Source organism: Phasianus colchicus, chromosome 17, assembly GCF_987193195.1.
Source record: "Phasianus colchicus chromosome 17, bPhaCol1.hap1.1, whole genome shotgun sequence".
Classification (NCBI taxonomy): Eukaryota; Metazoa; Chordata; class Aves; order Galliformes; family Phasianidae; genus Phasianus; species Phasianus colchicus.
The window spans coordinates 2,033,101-2,047,806 of NC_143452.1; the positions used below are offsets into that span (position 1 = coordinate 2,033,101).

A 14,706-nucleotide genomic window follows, 5' to 3' on the forward strand; every position below is an offset into this window, starting at 1 on the left:
TGTCACTCTTACCTTCTGCTGCCCACGCTCTTCTGGCTGAGCTTGAAAGCAAATTTTGCCCTTGACAAATAAGCTGGGAAAAGGGATCCTCCAAAATGAGATGCTTGACGGAATGAAGCAGCGGTTGATGGAGACGGAGAGACACTGCCCTGGGGTGGGGGGAACAGCCACAGCACAGAGGCATCCACCCACATCTGACTGACTGATGGAGCTGGGAAGGGCTCCCCAGCAAATACCGGACAAAGCTCATGGAAATGTATACTCCTCCAAACATCCTTATTTGCAGGTTAAAGCCCAAGTGACAATCCACAGTTTCTCAAGGCTTTCTTTCACCTTCCTACAAACACGACAGCTTGAAGATAAAATATCTTCTATGACAATGTGCACTGAAAAAGTAATTAAAAAAAAAATCCTTCAATTAAAACCCGCTCTGTTTATTTTTTTGTTCTGTAGAACAAAGCTCCCCAGTGTTACTGCCTACAAAAAGGTGCATTTCTCAACAAACGCACTGCATTACTGATGGATCACACTCTACAGGACTTCTGTACAGTGAGTGAAAAATGCTGATTATCTGTATCTTTAGTCAGCAAATTGCAAAGTGACAGATGGTTTGCTGTGCTGATCCCACGACACATAAGTAACAGGGCTGCTTTGCCCCCCATTGCACACATCTGGTTAAATAAATAGAAAAAGAATGACAAAGGGAACTTACAGTTGCTCATCAACTACATCTCCACCTCTGGTAGGGGGCATTACTGTTAATTATATTGCTTCATACAGCTGCAATGGGATGGCAGAGAGGTAAGGCTTTCCAGCTGTGGCTCAGTATTGCACTGGGGGAAGCCCAAGGCAAAGCCCTCCATGACAGCTGGGGCACAGGAGTCCAAAGAAAATGGAATCCAAAGAGGCAAAGCTCCCAAAGCAAAGCAGTGAGCAGTGGCAAGGCAGGAGAGCCATGTCCTGGTGTAGCACTCCCCATCCATTGCAATGTTCACCTCCTCCAGGCATGCCTGGATGCCTCTGTCAGGGCTGGCCATGTTCAGCACCATTTAGAAGGCCCTAACATTTGATGTATCTCACTTTAATTGCTCAATGTCCGGGTGGAATGGCTCAGTGTCAGCACGGTGTCCCTCAGGGCCCATGTTTCTGCTCCAATATGCCTCTGTCTTGTTCCTGCTCTCCTCCCAGCACAACCTCAGCTCACCGCCAGGCTCACATCCATCCTTTCAAATCTCCCTCCTCCTCCACAGCTGAAAGTGATTTCAGAGAACCACCCCAACAGCTTTCTCTGCAAGGAAACCCCATGCTAAATATTGTGATTCATCAGATTAGTAAGAGCAGACCCCCTAATCTACGTGTTGGTCTTTTTAAAACTCCAGAGTCATCTGCCACGTGGAATACAAGCTTCACTTCTAATTAATGGTGTTGTTAACAAATCTTTCCGCACTAACAAGCACTCAGTGGTGTTTTCCCAAGGGCTCTGTCACAAGGAGACATCAGCAGCAGCTCACCTCCCCTGTCCCAGTGACCACTGTCAGGTGAAGCTATTTGGAATGCTGCAGACCCCAGCTCTATAACTAGACATGCCTTCTCCTTTCCATGCACTGGGACACTTGCAGCAAGGCAATCCTCTTCAGAGAACTCCTTTTCCTCCCCCTTGCCTCCTATGGTATCATGGTTTTGTTCTTCAGTGCTAGCTTTACTTTCATAGAATAACAGAATCATGGAATGGCTTGGGTTGGAAGGGACCTCAAGGATCATCAAGCTCCAACCCTCTGCCAAATGCAACCTCCACATTTAATACCTGACCAGGTTACCCAGGGCCCCATCCAACCTGGCCTTGAACATCTCCAGGGATGGAGCACTCACAGCTTCTCTGGGCAGCTGTTCCAGCACCTCACCACTCTCAGTACTGCTTTCCTCCATCCGTCAGGAAACCAGAGCTGCTGCAGGTAGAAGGGCAGATAAGAAAGGAAGCAAGGTGGGAGCAATCCCTGTTTGGAGAAGTTTCTGTTCCTCTGCAGTCCTAAACAAGCAGGTCAGCCTTTGACATTGAGTTTTTAGGGGAGATGAATTTCAAACTCCTCTTTGCATCCACAAACCTACAGTTTCTCCCACTCTGTGTGCTCAGACCGCATCAAGCTCACACCACCTCAGCTGGGAGATGCTCTGCTTCTTTTGGAGGTTCCAAGGCCCACGTGCTGCACTTTCTTCTCTTCATCTCCCCAGCAGCAGCACCTCACTGCCAGAGCAGCCCCTTGGACAGAGCTCCTTGTCAGCCCAGGTTTGATAGGGTATGGATCTGCTTTCCTCCCTGCTCACAGCTCTGCTGACTCAAAGGAAAGCAATCTGTAACGGGCCCCTCGATAGCTGTATTTTTCTTACTTAAGTGCACACAAATTGCAACATGCAACCAATTAGACAGACAGTTTATCATTTTTTTTTTTTCCCCCACAACAAACATAATTTGTAATTCCAAAACGTCAATAAGAGCCCTTCACTTCTATATTTGGCAGCGTTTGAAAACTCAGCCTAGCCATTTTGGAGTCAATAATTAAAAGAAAAAAAAGGCAATTAGGGTATTAATTGAGACTCACCAAGTCACTTCACAGAACGTACTGTGTATTTTTTGACTGCACGCTTTGCCCTGACTGCTATTGCTGGATGCTCCTGGATGTGATACTGCAGCTGCAGTTTTCAGGGAGGTCCCAGGGGGCAGCCTCTGAGTGAACCCCAGTTCTGCAGCTCAACCAAATGGGAACAGCCACCCCAGGGGAGCCCCCTCCTACCTCTGGAGATGGCAAATTGTTCTTTTTTTTTCCCCACGCTAATATCCAAATTCATAGGAGGCATCACTGATACGGCAGATTCTTTGCACATTCAAACACCGAGCCAGGAAAGCAGCGTGCACAGGAATAAAGGCACTGCACTCTGCTTTCCAGAGCTCCCTGCTGGAGGGATATTTCTGCTAGCAGAGCTCTAATGCTGTGCAGCATTAAAGGGATTGGCAGCACACCACCTGCAGTATTAAGACTTCCATCAGCTGTCTCCTCACACAAAGAGCAGCGCCTCTCCAAAAATTTAATACCTTGCAATTTTACAAGTTTGATATTAATACCGAGGCTTAAGAAGAAAGTACAAGTCAGCGGAGTGCGGATGGATGCTCTTCCAGTTTGGCCAGCAGACCGCCCCTGGGTGAGCTCAGCGCGCTAATGAAGCAGCTCTGGCATTGTCCTGGTAGAAACAGATGCTATAAAAGATGAAGAAAAGAAAACCTAAAACCCGCCCGAGGGACTGATGCCCTATTGTAGTAGGTGCTACAGAAGTAAGTGGAATTAGCTCAGGCAGATCACAGGGACAAAGGAATGGAGAAAGGAAGGATGGTGTGGGAAGGCCTCACTGCCCCGACCGGCAGCTGCTTTGTGATGCAGGAGGAAGCAGCCAGCTCCTGCAGCACTGAGGCCATGCTGGTCACACAGACCTTCTCCACCCTGCCACCCTGGGGCTGCTGAGGCACTGATCCCTGTGGAGGATTGCAGGGCAGAAGGACTTGGGGATGAGCTTTAAAGTGCTCCCATACGGCTCAGCCAGTCCTTCTGCAGTGAACACTCTGGGGCCAGAGAAAGGAGCTTACCTCCCTGCTCCCACCTCAGCTACAGCAGGCTGCTCCCCCGAGGAGATGCTGGCAGGTTGGCAGGTATGTGTGACACAGCTCCCCACCTGAACAGGTGGGTGCCCCATTTCCCCTCTCTGGACGTGCAAAGGCAGCACTGGAAGGACAGACGAAGGACAAGCAGGACAGGCTGAGCTGGCAGCAGAGCCCATCCCGTGGCTTTGTTTTTTCTTGCAGTTGAATTAGATGCTGATAAGAGATGGTGAAGGATTTCCGTGCCACATGCAGCGCTGCGATGCAGGCTCTGATCTATGGATTACAGTTTACCAAGGAGACAGCTCTGTGGAAAAACACTTATGAGGAAGAAATGTCACTGTTGTAAAAAAAAAAAAAAGAAAAAAAAAAAAAGAGGCTCAGGGAACCATTTTTCTACGGCTGTTTCCCTTGGAAAAGCCCAATAAAGTCACATCCACTCCGCTGCTGAGCATGGGAAGACTCTCTTATGGAACACCTCCATGAGATCCGGCTCTCAAACCTCACAGCATTCCCCAATCACCTCCTGCAAGCATTTCTCCAGAGGAACAAAACCAACCCTATGTGATTTTACTGCTGAGGTCTGTTATGAGTAGGTGGGAGGCCCCAATACTTCTGACCTTCAGGCTTTGAATTCACCCAGGCTAATGCTCATCTGAATAAAAAGCCACGTGCCAGACACCCAGGCTGGCAGAAGATCAGCCTCCTTCTCTGATTAAAATATTTAGTGCTGACTTATCCATAGCCACAAGCATCTCGCATTCAAAATCTGTGACTGCAGTGCAAAATGAATAATGCTCTTGAAAAGTCAAGCAGGTAACTGTAAAGTAGCTTACTAACATTGTCTGAGCCTGATTTGAAAAATCCCAGTGGAAAAGCTGCAGGTTACGTGTTCATACAGGTCCTTCTCACACCAAATTCAGCACACGGGCTGGGAAATCCTTTTAAAGAAGGTGGGAACTGCAGCACCAGGGCTGCAAGCACTGCCAGCCGCCCTCATCCCCATAGAGCCCCAAACTTACACCTCACGTTGTCCATTGAGTCCTAAACCTGCAGTCCCGTCTGTGGGCTCAGAAAGGTAGAGCTCAGTGCAATGGTCAGCTGCTCCTCCACACACTTAAAGGCTTTTTCCTCAAACTGCAAAATAATATGAAGTGCTTTTCCAATATTGTAGGTTTTATGTGCCATAAAGCAGCATTTGGGTGCATTCCCGATTTCCGCACAGCTCTCCCTTACAGTGTTGCCCTAATTGTCCATTTCTGTTTACAACGTGCAAAGGAAAAGCTCAAATGCAGCTTTCTACCCCCTGCAAATACAGATATTGTTGTTTATTTATAGCTCCTTATTTGCAGAGGACCTATGGAGACAAGCAGAAATGTCATTTCCCAGGGAAGGCAGATGTATTGAATCAATCCCCACGCCGAGGGGCCTGGGGTACCTCGTAAAAGAACCACAATTCACAACAGAAGATAAACTGCCAAAGCCTTTATGCATCCCTTCCTGTCAGTTGCTTTCTCAGTAGAAACTTGGAAAAAAAAAAGCAAAAAAAAGACCCTTCTCCTGGCTCTAACAGGATGCTATAGATCTGTTCATCACCCTTCTGCGTGACGGAGCTGCAAACACAGGAGGAGTTGTCTCTGCATCTACACAGCTGTTCACTTTATGCTGATGTTCTGATCCAGAGTGTCACCTAATGGAGTGTGATGTGAGCTGGGTATGGCATGCTGACCACCCGGGTGGCCTCAGTCATCTCTAGAAGGTTCCTTTGGCAGGGAGGGAAACAAACCTGCCGGCTCAGATGAGGTGCAGGCTGCTCCTACTGGGAGGGCAGGGGCTCTTCCTACCTTAAAAAAGGGATATTCCTGCGTCTGCAGATGTAAAGTGAGGGAGGGAACAGGCAGCTGGTTTGCTTTTCTTAGGTAACAAGAAAAATTCCTGCCAGGCTGACGGAGAGGTTCTGAATTTAGAAAAGAGGCCAGTGCTTCACGGCTGCTGAATGCAGTGGGAAATGATCTGGTCTCAGAGTACATAGGATGATTCTATCTATCATTTAAACTTGGACGAAGAGGGGAGAGTAGAAATTAGGAAAACAGCAGCGTACAGAAAAGGGAAGAATAAAACGATGCCATGAAGAGCTGTGGCACCAAAGTTCAGAGCACATCTGGGGCAGGAAGGTCTGCAGGGGTCACTGCTCTCAGCACCCAGCCACAGCCCTCTGCCGAAACCAGCAGCCACCTCCCCATCTCATCTCTGGGGTCCCCTCTCACCTCAGCCATTCCATCAGTCTACGATTCCCTCTGGGGCTCTCATGGATTTTTCAGTGATGTAAGTCCTGTATTTTATTTCCTAGTCAAACAATGCTCGGCCCTTAGGGATCAAGCTATATGTGACTTATAATCCACCTAGCTAAGTGCAGGGTGCATCTGGGTGCATCTGCTTGGCAATCCCAAGCACAGATACAGGCTGGGTGAAGAACGGCTTGAGAGCAGTTTTCAGGAGAAGAATTTGGGAGTGTTGGTTGATGAAAGATTGAACATGAGGTGGCAATGTGCACCTGCAGCCCAGAAAGCCAAATGAATCCTGGGTTGCATCCTGGGATGCTCCATCCCTGGAAGCACTGAAGGCCAGGCTGGATGGGGCTGTGAGCAGCCTGGGCTGGAGGGAGGTGTCCCTGCCTATAGCAAGGGGTTGGAACGAGGTGATCTTAAGGGTCCCTTCCAACCCAAACCAGTCTATGATTCAGTGATTCTAACAGTTCAACCAACAATGCTTGATTAGTCTCCTAATGGCAGTTGATTAGTCTCCTATGGCACAGACCTTTCTGGGGACCCTCCTTTGCTTGGGCACCACTCTAAGGGGACTGATGTGTCTAGGCCCACTGCTGTCCAGAGCTATTTCACTCCCTTAGACTCATCTATCCCCGCAGTTATTTCTGTTTCAAGTTTTCTTAACAGCAAACAAAGCAAACAGCTTTGGAAAAATGTGTGTAGATCATCATATTTTTGAGCCACAGCATACTCGTATCTTACACCTGTTCTGGATCTTAAAAACATACACATGGTTCCTGCCACTGACCCTCTCCAGCTGTTGGGCTCCGACTGCAAATCACACAGTTGCAGATGACAAAATTACCTGCCTATCTGCAGTAATGTGTTTTCCAAACCCATTGTGGTAATGGCAGGAGCTGGTCTGTAAGTTAATGGACCATTTATTTATGGATCATACATAAGAGCGTTCAGTATTTTGTAACCAGAGAGTGAAGCTAAAATTTCCCTTTGTCTGAGCCCACGGACACCCACCTGCTGTGATTTGGGCTGTGCCTGGCAGGGGGCACCTGGAAGACAGAAGAGTCATTTATTGCCATTTAAATGCAGCTTCAGGCCAGAGGGACAGTGGGCTGCGGGCAGCCAAAGCTTCCCCAGGAGAGATACAGGCACACTTTGTCATCTCCAGGATGACAGCAGGAATAAAGAGCCACTGAGAGCACACACCTCTCCCCTCGGTCAGAGCTGAAACCTGGCGGCATCTGCCCCAGTGGGTCCATCCCTGCCCCAAGACCACTGGTCTGCTCAGCAGAGATGTTGGTGGGTTGTGGCCATCGAACCTCTTCGCTTTGAAAGAGGCTCATGGAAAAAGGTCCGTTTCCTCCTTATGCCAAACTGGATGGAAATTATGGTGCGATCATTTTGAGATGCTGGGAGGATGGGGAGGAAAATAAGAGTGAGTACGGTGGGGTCCCACCAAGCAGCATTCTCAGATTTGTTGGGCCAGTGACTGCAATGAAGCAAGGTCACTTAATGGGGGGAGAAATTCAGCCAAGCAATCTTCAGGGGAAGGGAAGAGTAGGAGACAACGTTGGCAAGCACAGGGTGAAATCAAACTGGAGAAATCAATAAAGGGAAAGGACAGAGGGGGGCGATGGGACATGGGAAGAGATAAATTAAAGGTTTGCCCAGGGGTTATGATGGCTAGTGAGCAATAAATTAAATAAAAGAGGGCAATAGGGAGTGCAAGGTAGTGTGAAAAATTAATTAAAAGGAAGGGAGGCATAACCAAAGCATAAAACATGGGTGCTGGCGGAAAGATTAGAGAACTCAGGAATGAAGAGGTTTTGAAAAGTGTAATAAGAACCAAAGCAGAGGCTGTAAAGGCTGTGACCGCATGTGAGGGTCAGATAAACAAGGCAGATGCATTTCAAGAGAAAGAAATAAACGCTGAGGAAGAAAGTAAGCACCTTGCACAAGGAGACGGCATTGCTGATCCGGGCTCCTGGTACACTGAGCCTCAATCCTTGGTCTGTGCATGCTCCTTACCTGCATCCAACTGGTCTCCATGCACACCTCTGCCTGAAAGGACACTGCACATGGGATGCTGTGGAATGAGGCATTGCAAGATGGAGTATTTTGGTTGAGATACGCCCAAAATACAGCATTCTCCTCTCCCGCTCCCATCCCTGGTCTTTAAACCAGCCTCCATTCTGCTCCTTCAAGCCTCTCCAGCCTCTTCCTGCTCATCACCACAAAGCTCCTTAAATCAGTATTTCATCAGAGGGCTGTTAATTGCCACTGCAGTGCACGTGGTGCTTTGCCTTTGGGACATTTCTAACGAGCAGCAGGGCTGCATCTTTCAGAAGAGCCTTAGAGTATAAAGGTTATGCACAGGGTGAGAAATAATCATGAGGATATTTTCAGGCCCTTCAAATCCCATAAGAAAAGGAAAAATTGGGCAAGCTTGGATCTCACCTGCCTATCATTCAGCATGCTTTGAAATGGACAGTCAGACCCTGAGCCCAGAGAAGGTGGAAGTAAGCAAAAGATACACATGCCAGATATGAGAAAATGAGATAATAAAGGCACTCAAAGCCTTATTATTACGTTCCAGCAGCAGGAGGGGTAATGCAATAACAAGGCAGTGATGAGGGGCAGGCTGAGCCCAGCACCACAGCTTGGATCCATGTGGCACAGAGGAACCCATGCACATCAGTGGCACCCAGCAGCACACCGGAGAGCACTCAGAGGGGAAGTAGGACAGAAAGCCATGGATAATTAATAACACTGCAGAAAGCTAAGTAAGCTCCCTGACCTCTCTCTGCCCTCACCAGCTTGTCTCTGGCTTCTGTTTAAACTGGATTATAAATAGCGAAGCAATGGTGTGTTTTACCTAGAGATAATAGTAGGTAATGTCCCAGGGAGGCTGCAATGCAGGCAGAAGAGGCTAAAGGTAAATGCCCAGTCCTTTCTAATGCACCAGAGCAGAGCGACAATGGGGTCTTAAGGCCTGGTACAAGGAAATATCAGAGCGGGGCTGAGCCAAGCACTGTGAGATGCTGAGGTTTGAAACTTTGGTCCCTTCACACTTTTAAAGCAACAATCCGTTTAATTACCAACCCTCCCAGCTACAGAGCCACTGTTCAATGGTGTGCTGTGACACTCAGACTTTGCACGTTGTTTTCCCGTTGCCTGTGAACCCCAAAACCAAACAGGATTCAGCTAAGAGCTTGATGCAACACAGGCATGCGCTCAGCCTTCAGTCACGGTCTGCAGGTGAGGCTTCCTGCTCCTCTGGAGGGGATGACACAAGGGAGGTCAATGGGATGCAGTGTGAGACCCGTGACTTGTTGTGTTCTGATGCCCATACAGCAAACCCAAGGTTTTAGGGAGAAATGCAGAGCAACAAACTGGGGTTTGATAATACAGCTCTCTCCTAGCATGTAGAAAAGAATGAGCAAGCAGAAAATCATATGCTGCAATCCCTGTTTGTCCCTCTGCTTTGAAGGGAGTAGGAAGACCTGTCCCTACACAGCTTGTCCACCAAAGGACACCATTGGTTCCTCCAAGGTTAGACATGCTGTCCTGAAGTCACCTTACTGTCCCTGTGTTTTTCAGTGCCACTTCCATCCTCAAAAATAAATTAAAAAAAAAAATAATAATCCAGAGAAGAGAAACACCCTACCCCACACATTCAGCATAAACACGGAGATGTGTGGCACGCAGCATCCCCTGGATGTCACAGCATGCAGGGGAAAGCAGTCCATCCTCAGCTCCAGGCAGCACCAGCTCCCTCCCATCACTGCCACTTCCCCGTGTCACACCACAGCCTGCAAAAGGTCAGTGCCTCACAGGGGAAACATGTGTGAAGATGAAATGCTACAGAAGGGGGATGGTAAAATAAGCAATTTTTGGGTTAATTCCCTAAAGTTTCCAAATCAAATCTGGCTTGAAACCAATCTCAGACCTGGATTTCTGTTGATGAAGGAAGCAGTCCTGTTTTTTCTGCACTCCTTGCTAACTCCCATTTCTTTCCTTACAAAAAGCAAAAAGTCCACGCTCACAAGTCATATTTGATGCAGCTGACAAGGGCAGAGCCATCACATCCCATCAAGCATACGCCTCTACAGCCTTGCAAGGGGAAGCTGAGAAAAGATGTGCAAAAAGAGATTTACTTTCAGGTTTTCATTCTAAGACATCCCCTTGCCTTCTGCTTGCTGACTCACCTTCCAGCTCTGCAACACGTAGGGGCAGCCAGAAAACTGCACCTGGTTAGCAGAGGGCACAGAGTGAGCAGCATGGGATGCTCTCGTCTCCTGTCCCCAGTGCCTGAGCAGTGCATGGGATAATGACTATTCCCTTTTAATGTCTTAATGTTGAGAAATTGAGGCCCAGATCAATTAGTAATTGGAGGTAATTCCAAGGTAATTGGAAGCCTTTGACAGCTGAAGCTCAGCCAACTGGCCAAGGAACTTGGGAAAATTAGGATGGAGAGCTTGGCCCTTGGGTATGGTCCTCAACCTGCCTTCACCTGGCATTCAGTCCTGTCCTCTGGCCTCTCTCTCCACAATATGCAATACTCCTTGAGTGGATAGCAGCTGGCTTTTGACAGGAGAGGCACAAAAAGCCTTGTAGTTGGAGAAACAAACCAAGATGGTGAGGATCTGGTGGTTTGGACATGGAGAGAAAGAACCCGTCCCCATGGGTTTCTTTCTCTATGAGAAGTTAGGGTGTCTGAATATAACCCACCCCATATCAAGTACTCAGGTTTCCTCATTAACTCATAGGATGAATGCATATCCACAGCTGGGGGATGCACCTTGGACAGACCACTCGAAGGCCAGAGACTTCTGAAGATCCATTCTGCAAGCATTTGCACCTGAACTTTGAGAATGGAGTTACCTTTGGCCACTGCAGAAATGACTCGTGATTCTCTGCCATCTGGTGCAACGAGGAGTTATTTGGGAAAAGACTTTACACTTTTAACTCATGTACTATCTCAGTCAGAATTAACCTTCAAACACTGAGACGCTCTGAGAAACAGGTAATTTCACACGGCAAATCAGGAATTAAAAAACAACCCCCCAAATCAGATAATTTGAACTGACACGCTATTTTGATAAGATCAAGATTTGCAGAGAACGTAACTCTAAGGTCCAGCACTCATTATGAATTACTTGCTCATTTGGGTTGATCACAGACAAGCACCTCAGCGCTAGAATTTAATCACTGACTCAGGAAGGCTGTTCTAACCCATGGATTTGAGCCTGCTTTGACTGAATTAACAGGTTTAAAATCAGACATATGCTTGACTTTCTTTGGTTCATCAAGGTTGCAGGTACAGGGCACAGGATGATGTCAGCTACATGAAAACGTGTTCCTTTTTCTGTTCATCTCCCACTGCTGCACCCCCAGCAGAGCAAGGAAGCCTGGCATGGGCAGGAATGAGGACAGAGCTTCTGGGCTGAGCTCATGGCCTGTGCTGAATGCAATGTGTCAGGGCTGGGCTCCCAATGGAAAACCTGACCTGTGAACAGAACTGCTTGGGTTCCTGCTCAGAAGAGGATAAGAGCAGAAAAAGAGAAGAGCAGATACAGATAAGAGACAGGATCAGAAGAGGAGAGCAGAACAGAAGGAAATGAGAGGATGCAGGTAAGAAAGAAGGGAAGGGGAAGGGGAGCAGGAGAGGAAATGAGAGGATGCTGTTGAGACAGAATGGCAGGAGAAGAGAAATGCAGGAGGAAATGAGAGGGTACAGTTAAGACAGAAGTGGAGAAGAGGAAAAGAGCACAAGCAGAGAAGAGAGGATACGAAGAGCAGAAGAGGAGCAGAGATGCTGAGGAGTAAGGACAGAGGTTAAGAGAGAACAGCAGTAGAGAAGAAAGCATATAGGTCCGTGCAGGTAGGATAAATGTGCGAGCACACAGAGAGGTTTTCTCTGTCCTGCAGAACTTCAGAGCTGGCTGTGAACAGGGCTGATCAGGAGCTTTGCAGAGAGCACTCCTGGTGCTTGCAGCCACTAAATAACTCCTTGTCATCAACCAAAACCAGCCTGAGGAGCTCTCCTTCCACGTCAGCCAAAGATGGCCTCACTGCTGAGAACATGGCTTTTCTAGCTCAAAACTTGTTTTGTTCCCCACATGAGAGGGCCCCGAGCTCCTCTCACAGAGGATGAGCTCAGCACTGGCTGCCTAAGAGCATCTTCCAAACAACACAGCACAGATACGAGGGCAATCATTCCTACCTGGATCTTCACATTCTCCTGTTGCAGATGAAGACGTGAGAATGGCAGCCCTTGAGAGATTTGCATTGTGTCTCCTCAGCCCAGGCTGCCATCACCCCAACCGTGGCTCACAGCCCCATCTCACCAGACAACAATCACAAGCTTGTCTCAAGGGGCAAAGAAAGATTTGCACTCAACTGATCTTGACACTATCACCGCTGTCTCAAGCTGGGAGCACTTGGGGACAGGTCTGAAGCCCTTCCTCCCTTTCAAGCAAAACCACACTTTGTCTTATCTCCTGGAAACGGCCTGAGAGTGCTTCCAATCACTTGGGTTTCTTCTCCCTTTCTCCGAGGTTTTCAAGCACACCCAGACCACTGCAGACAGCCAGTTTCCTGCACTTCTGCAGACACTTGGGCTTCAGAGAGCAGATCGTTTGTCCGCAGTCACAAACACACAACGCTGCTACGAGGGCTCAAGCAGCCAAGCAAGCTTCCTGCTCTGAACAGCTCAGTGCTGCACCTCCACCTGCACAGCTCCACCAGGGCAATCCCTGTGCTGCAAAGGAATCCTGCTGATGAGGCAATTGCTTGCAAAATAAAGACAAAAAAGAACGTGTGCATGCACAACTCAGAACCCACGCTGCAGAAATCACATAATCTCATCTTACTGAGGAAGTGCTTAGAAAGAAAGGAAACAACCCACGAGTAGCAAAGCTGTCTGTGCTGGTACAAAGCACTTGCCAGTGCTTGTTGTGAGATGTTAGCGTGGCAAAGTCTGTAACATCCAGCTGCAGTGATGCCCAGCAGCTGATGGACAAAGCTCTCCAAGCTTTGCACATTGCTGCTGCTGCTGAGGCATTGATGTTTTCTTCTCATGGTTCACAGCACCTGTAGAGGCTCTGGAAAGAACTACAGCTTGAGGTAGCCTCTTGAGGTCCATCAGCTGTCCCAGAGTCCATACTTTTCTTTGGCAAAAGTATCTTAGGCATGGAGGGTAAGCTGGTCCTACAAATAGGATGTTTTAGACTCATTTACAACTTCTGTGCCCCACCAACAGCTGCTCCTCACCTGTGCATCCCGAGCACTGGCACCTGCACGTCCCTCCTGACCCACAGCACCTCTGCTAAATTAAGCAACCTGCTACAACCCTTCCTTCCTCGGCCCACAGGGTGCTAAGAAGGTCACTGCCAGATCGTAGCTTAAAGGGTGAGCGAGCACTGCCCTAATCCTGAGAGGACAGGAACCGCCAGAGCTGATAAACAACCTGGACGAGTGATTACAGTCTGGATTTATTTGCCATCAGATGCTGTGATGGCCCTCTCCAATGCAGGCTGCTTCTAATGCAGCAGAAAACTTCAACCATCTCCAAACCCTTACAGGATGCTCCCCGTCCTCCCATGATGGGACACCTCCAACCCTTTAAGGGTCAGCTCAATAACAGGTATTTCTGTGACCTCCTCCACATTGCTGAAATAACAGGCATTTCCATCAGCCTTCCCCATTCTCCAGTTGCTCTCAGTGATCTCGAATCAGGTGAATAACAGACATTTTCACAGCTTTTTCTACATCCCCCAAGAAATAGGTGGTTTCACACTTCTTTTCAGAATCAACCTCTATTCCGTGAGCTCCCCATAAACCGGAGGGAGAAGTGAAAAATGGAAAAGCAAATAATGATCCAGCAGGGCTGAAGGGTTCAGAAGCACTGTGGAAGGAATGAGCTCGCCAGCTGAAGGAGGTGCTGCAGCCCAAGCAGCGTGCTCAAAAACTGAGGCGTTTCTTCCATGCTGCTGAATCTCACCGTTCCATTTGCTGAGTTCAATCCTGGTCTCTGGAATCAGAGCACAGTGTTTCGCTTGCTCGTGGAGAAGGCAGCTTTTAGTCCACTCATTTGCTTAACAAATCTGTATGTCAGAATTCCTTAGCCCCACTTTGTGGCAAGACACTTCCACTGCTACTAAACTGAGGTATATGAAGCAAGGAAATGGTTGTAGGCAAATCATAAACAAGCCAAATTCCATTTCTCCTTCACCCTCTTCAAGGTGAATCAGGGCTAATCCTGTTATTTTGGAGTGTCACGGATCAGATTTCCAAATAAGATAGAAGGACTGGATCTTTATTTTCTGATTGTGATGCCTACCAAGCAACAGCAGAGACCCAACCTGCATGGCGAGAGGTTTCACCTGATCTCTTTCCTCTCCTACTTAAGATCCCAAGGAAAATCTCAACCACAGTCCCAATTCATACAAGTGTGTTACACCACGGCTGCAAGTCCAGCAGAACTGGAAAGTGAGGAGCTGCTTTTATTCATCTGTCTGGGAACTGGAGGCGAAAGTCCTCTGCTGAATTCAGGTCACTGTGCCACGCTCCTATCATGCACTGTGCACCCAGTAAGTCCTGACATCTTCATTTATTCTCTGCTGAAGCAAATTCCATGTTTAGTTCAGCTGGACTCCTTTTCCTGTGTGCTCACCAGAACAAAACTCCCACAAAACCAGCAGGACATCTCCCAGCTCAGGACTTTCCCAACTTCATTGCTCAGGGAGCACAGCAAGTTTCTAATGCACCAGT

At 48.1% G+C, this 14,706-nt stretch overlaps 1 protein-coding gene across 2 annotated transcripts in view; it reads right to left on the minus strand.

Moving 5' to 3' along the window:
* The window catches only part of RALY (RALY heterogeneous nuclear ribonucleoprotein), a 119,192-nt gene that overhangs the window by 65,623 nt on the left and 38,863 nt on the right, over window positions 1-14,706 (minus strand). The window lies entirely within an intron of this gene.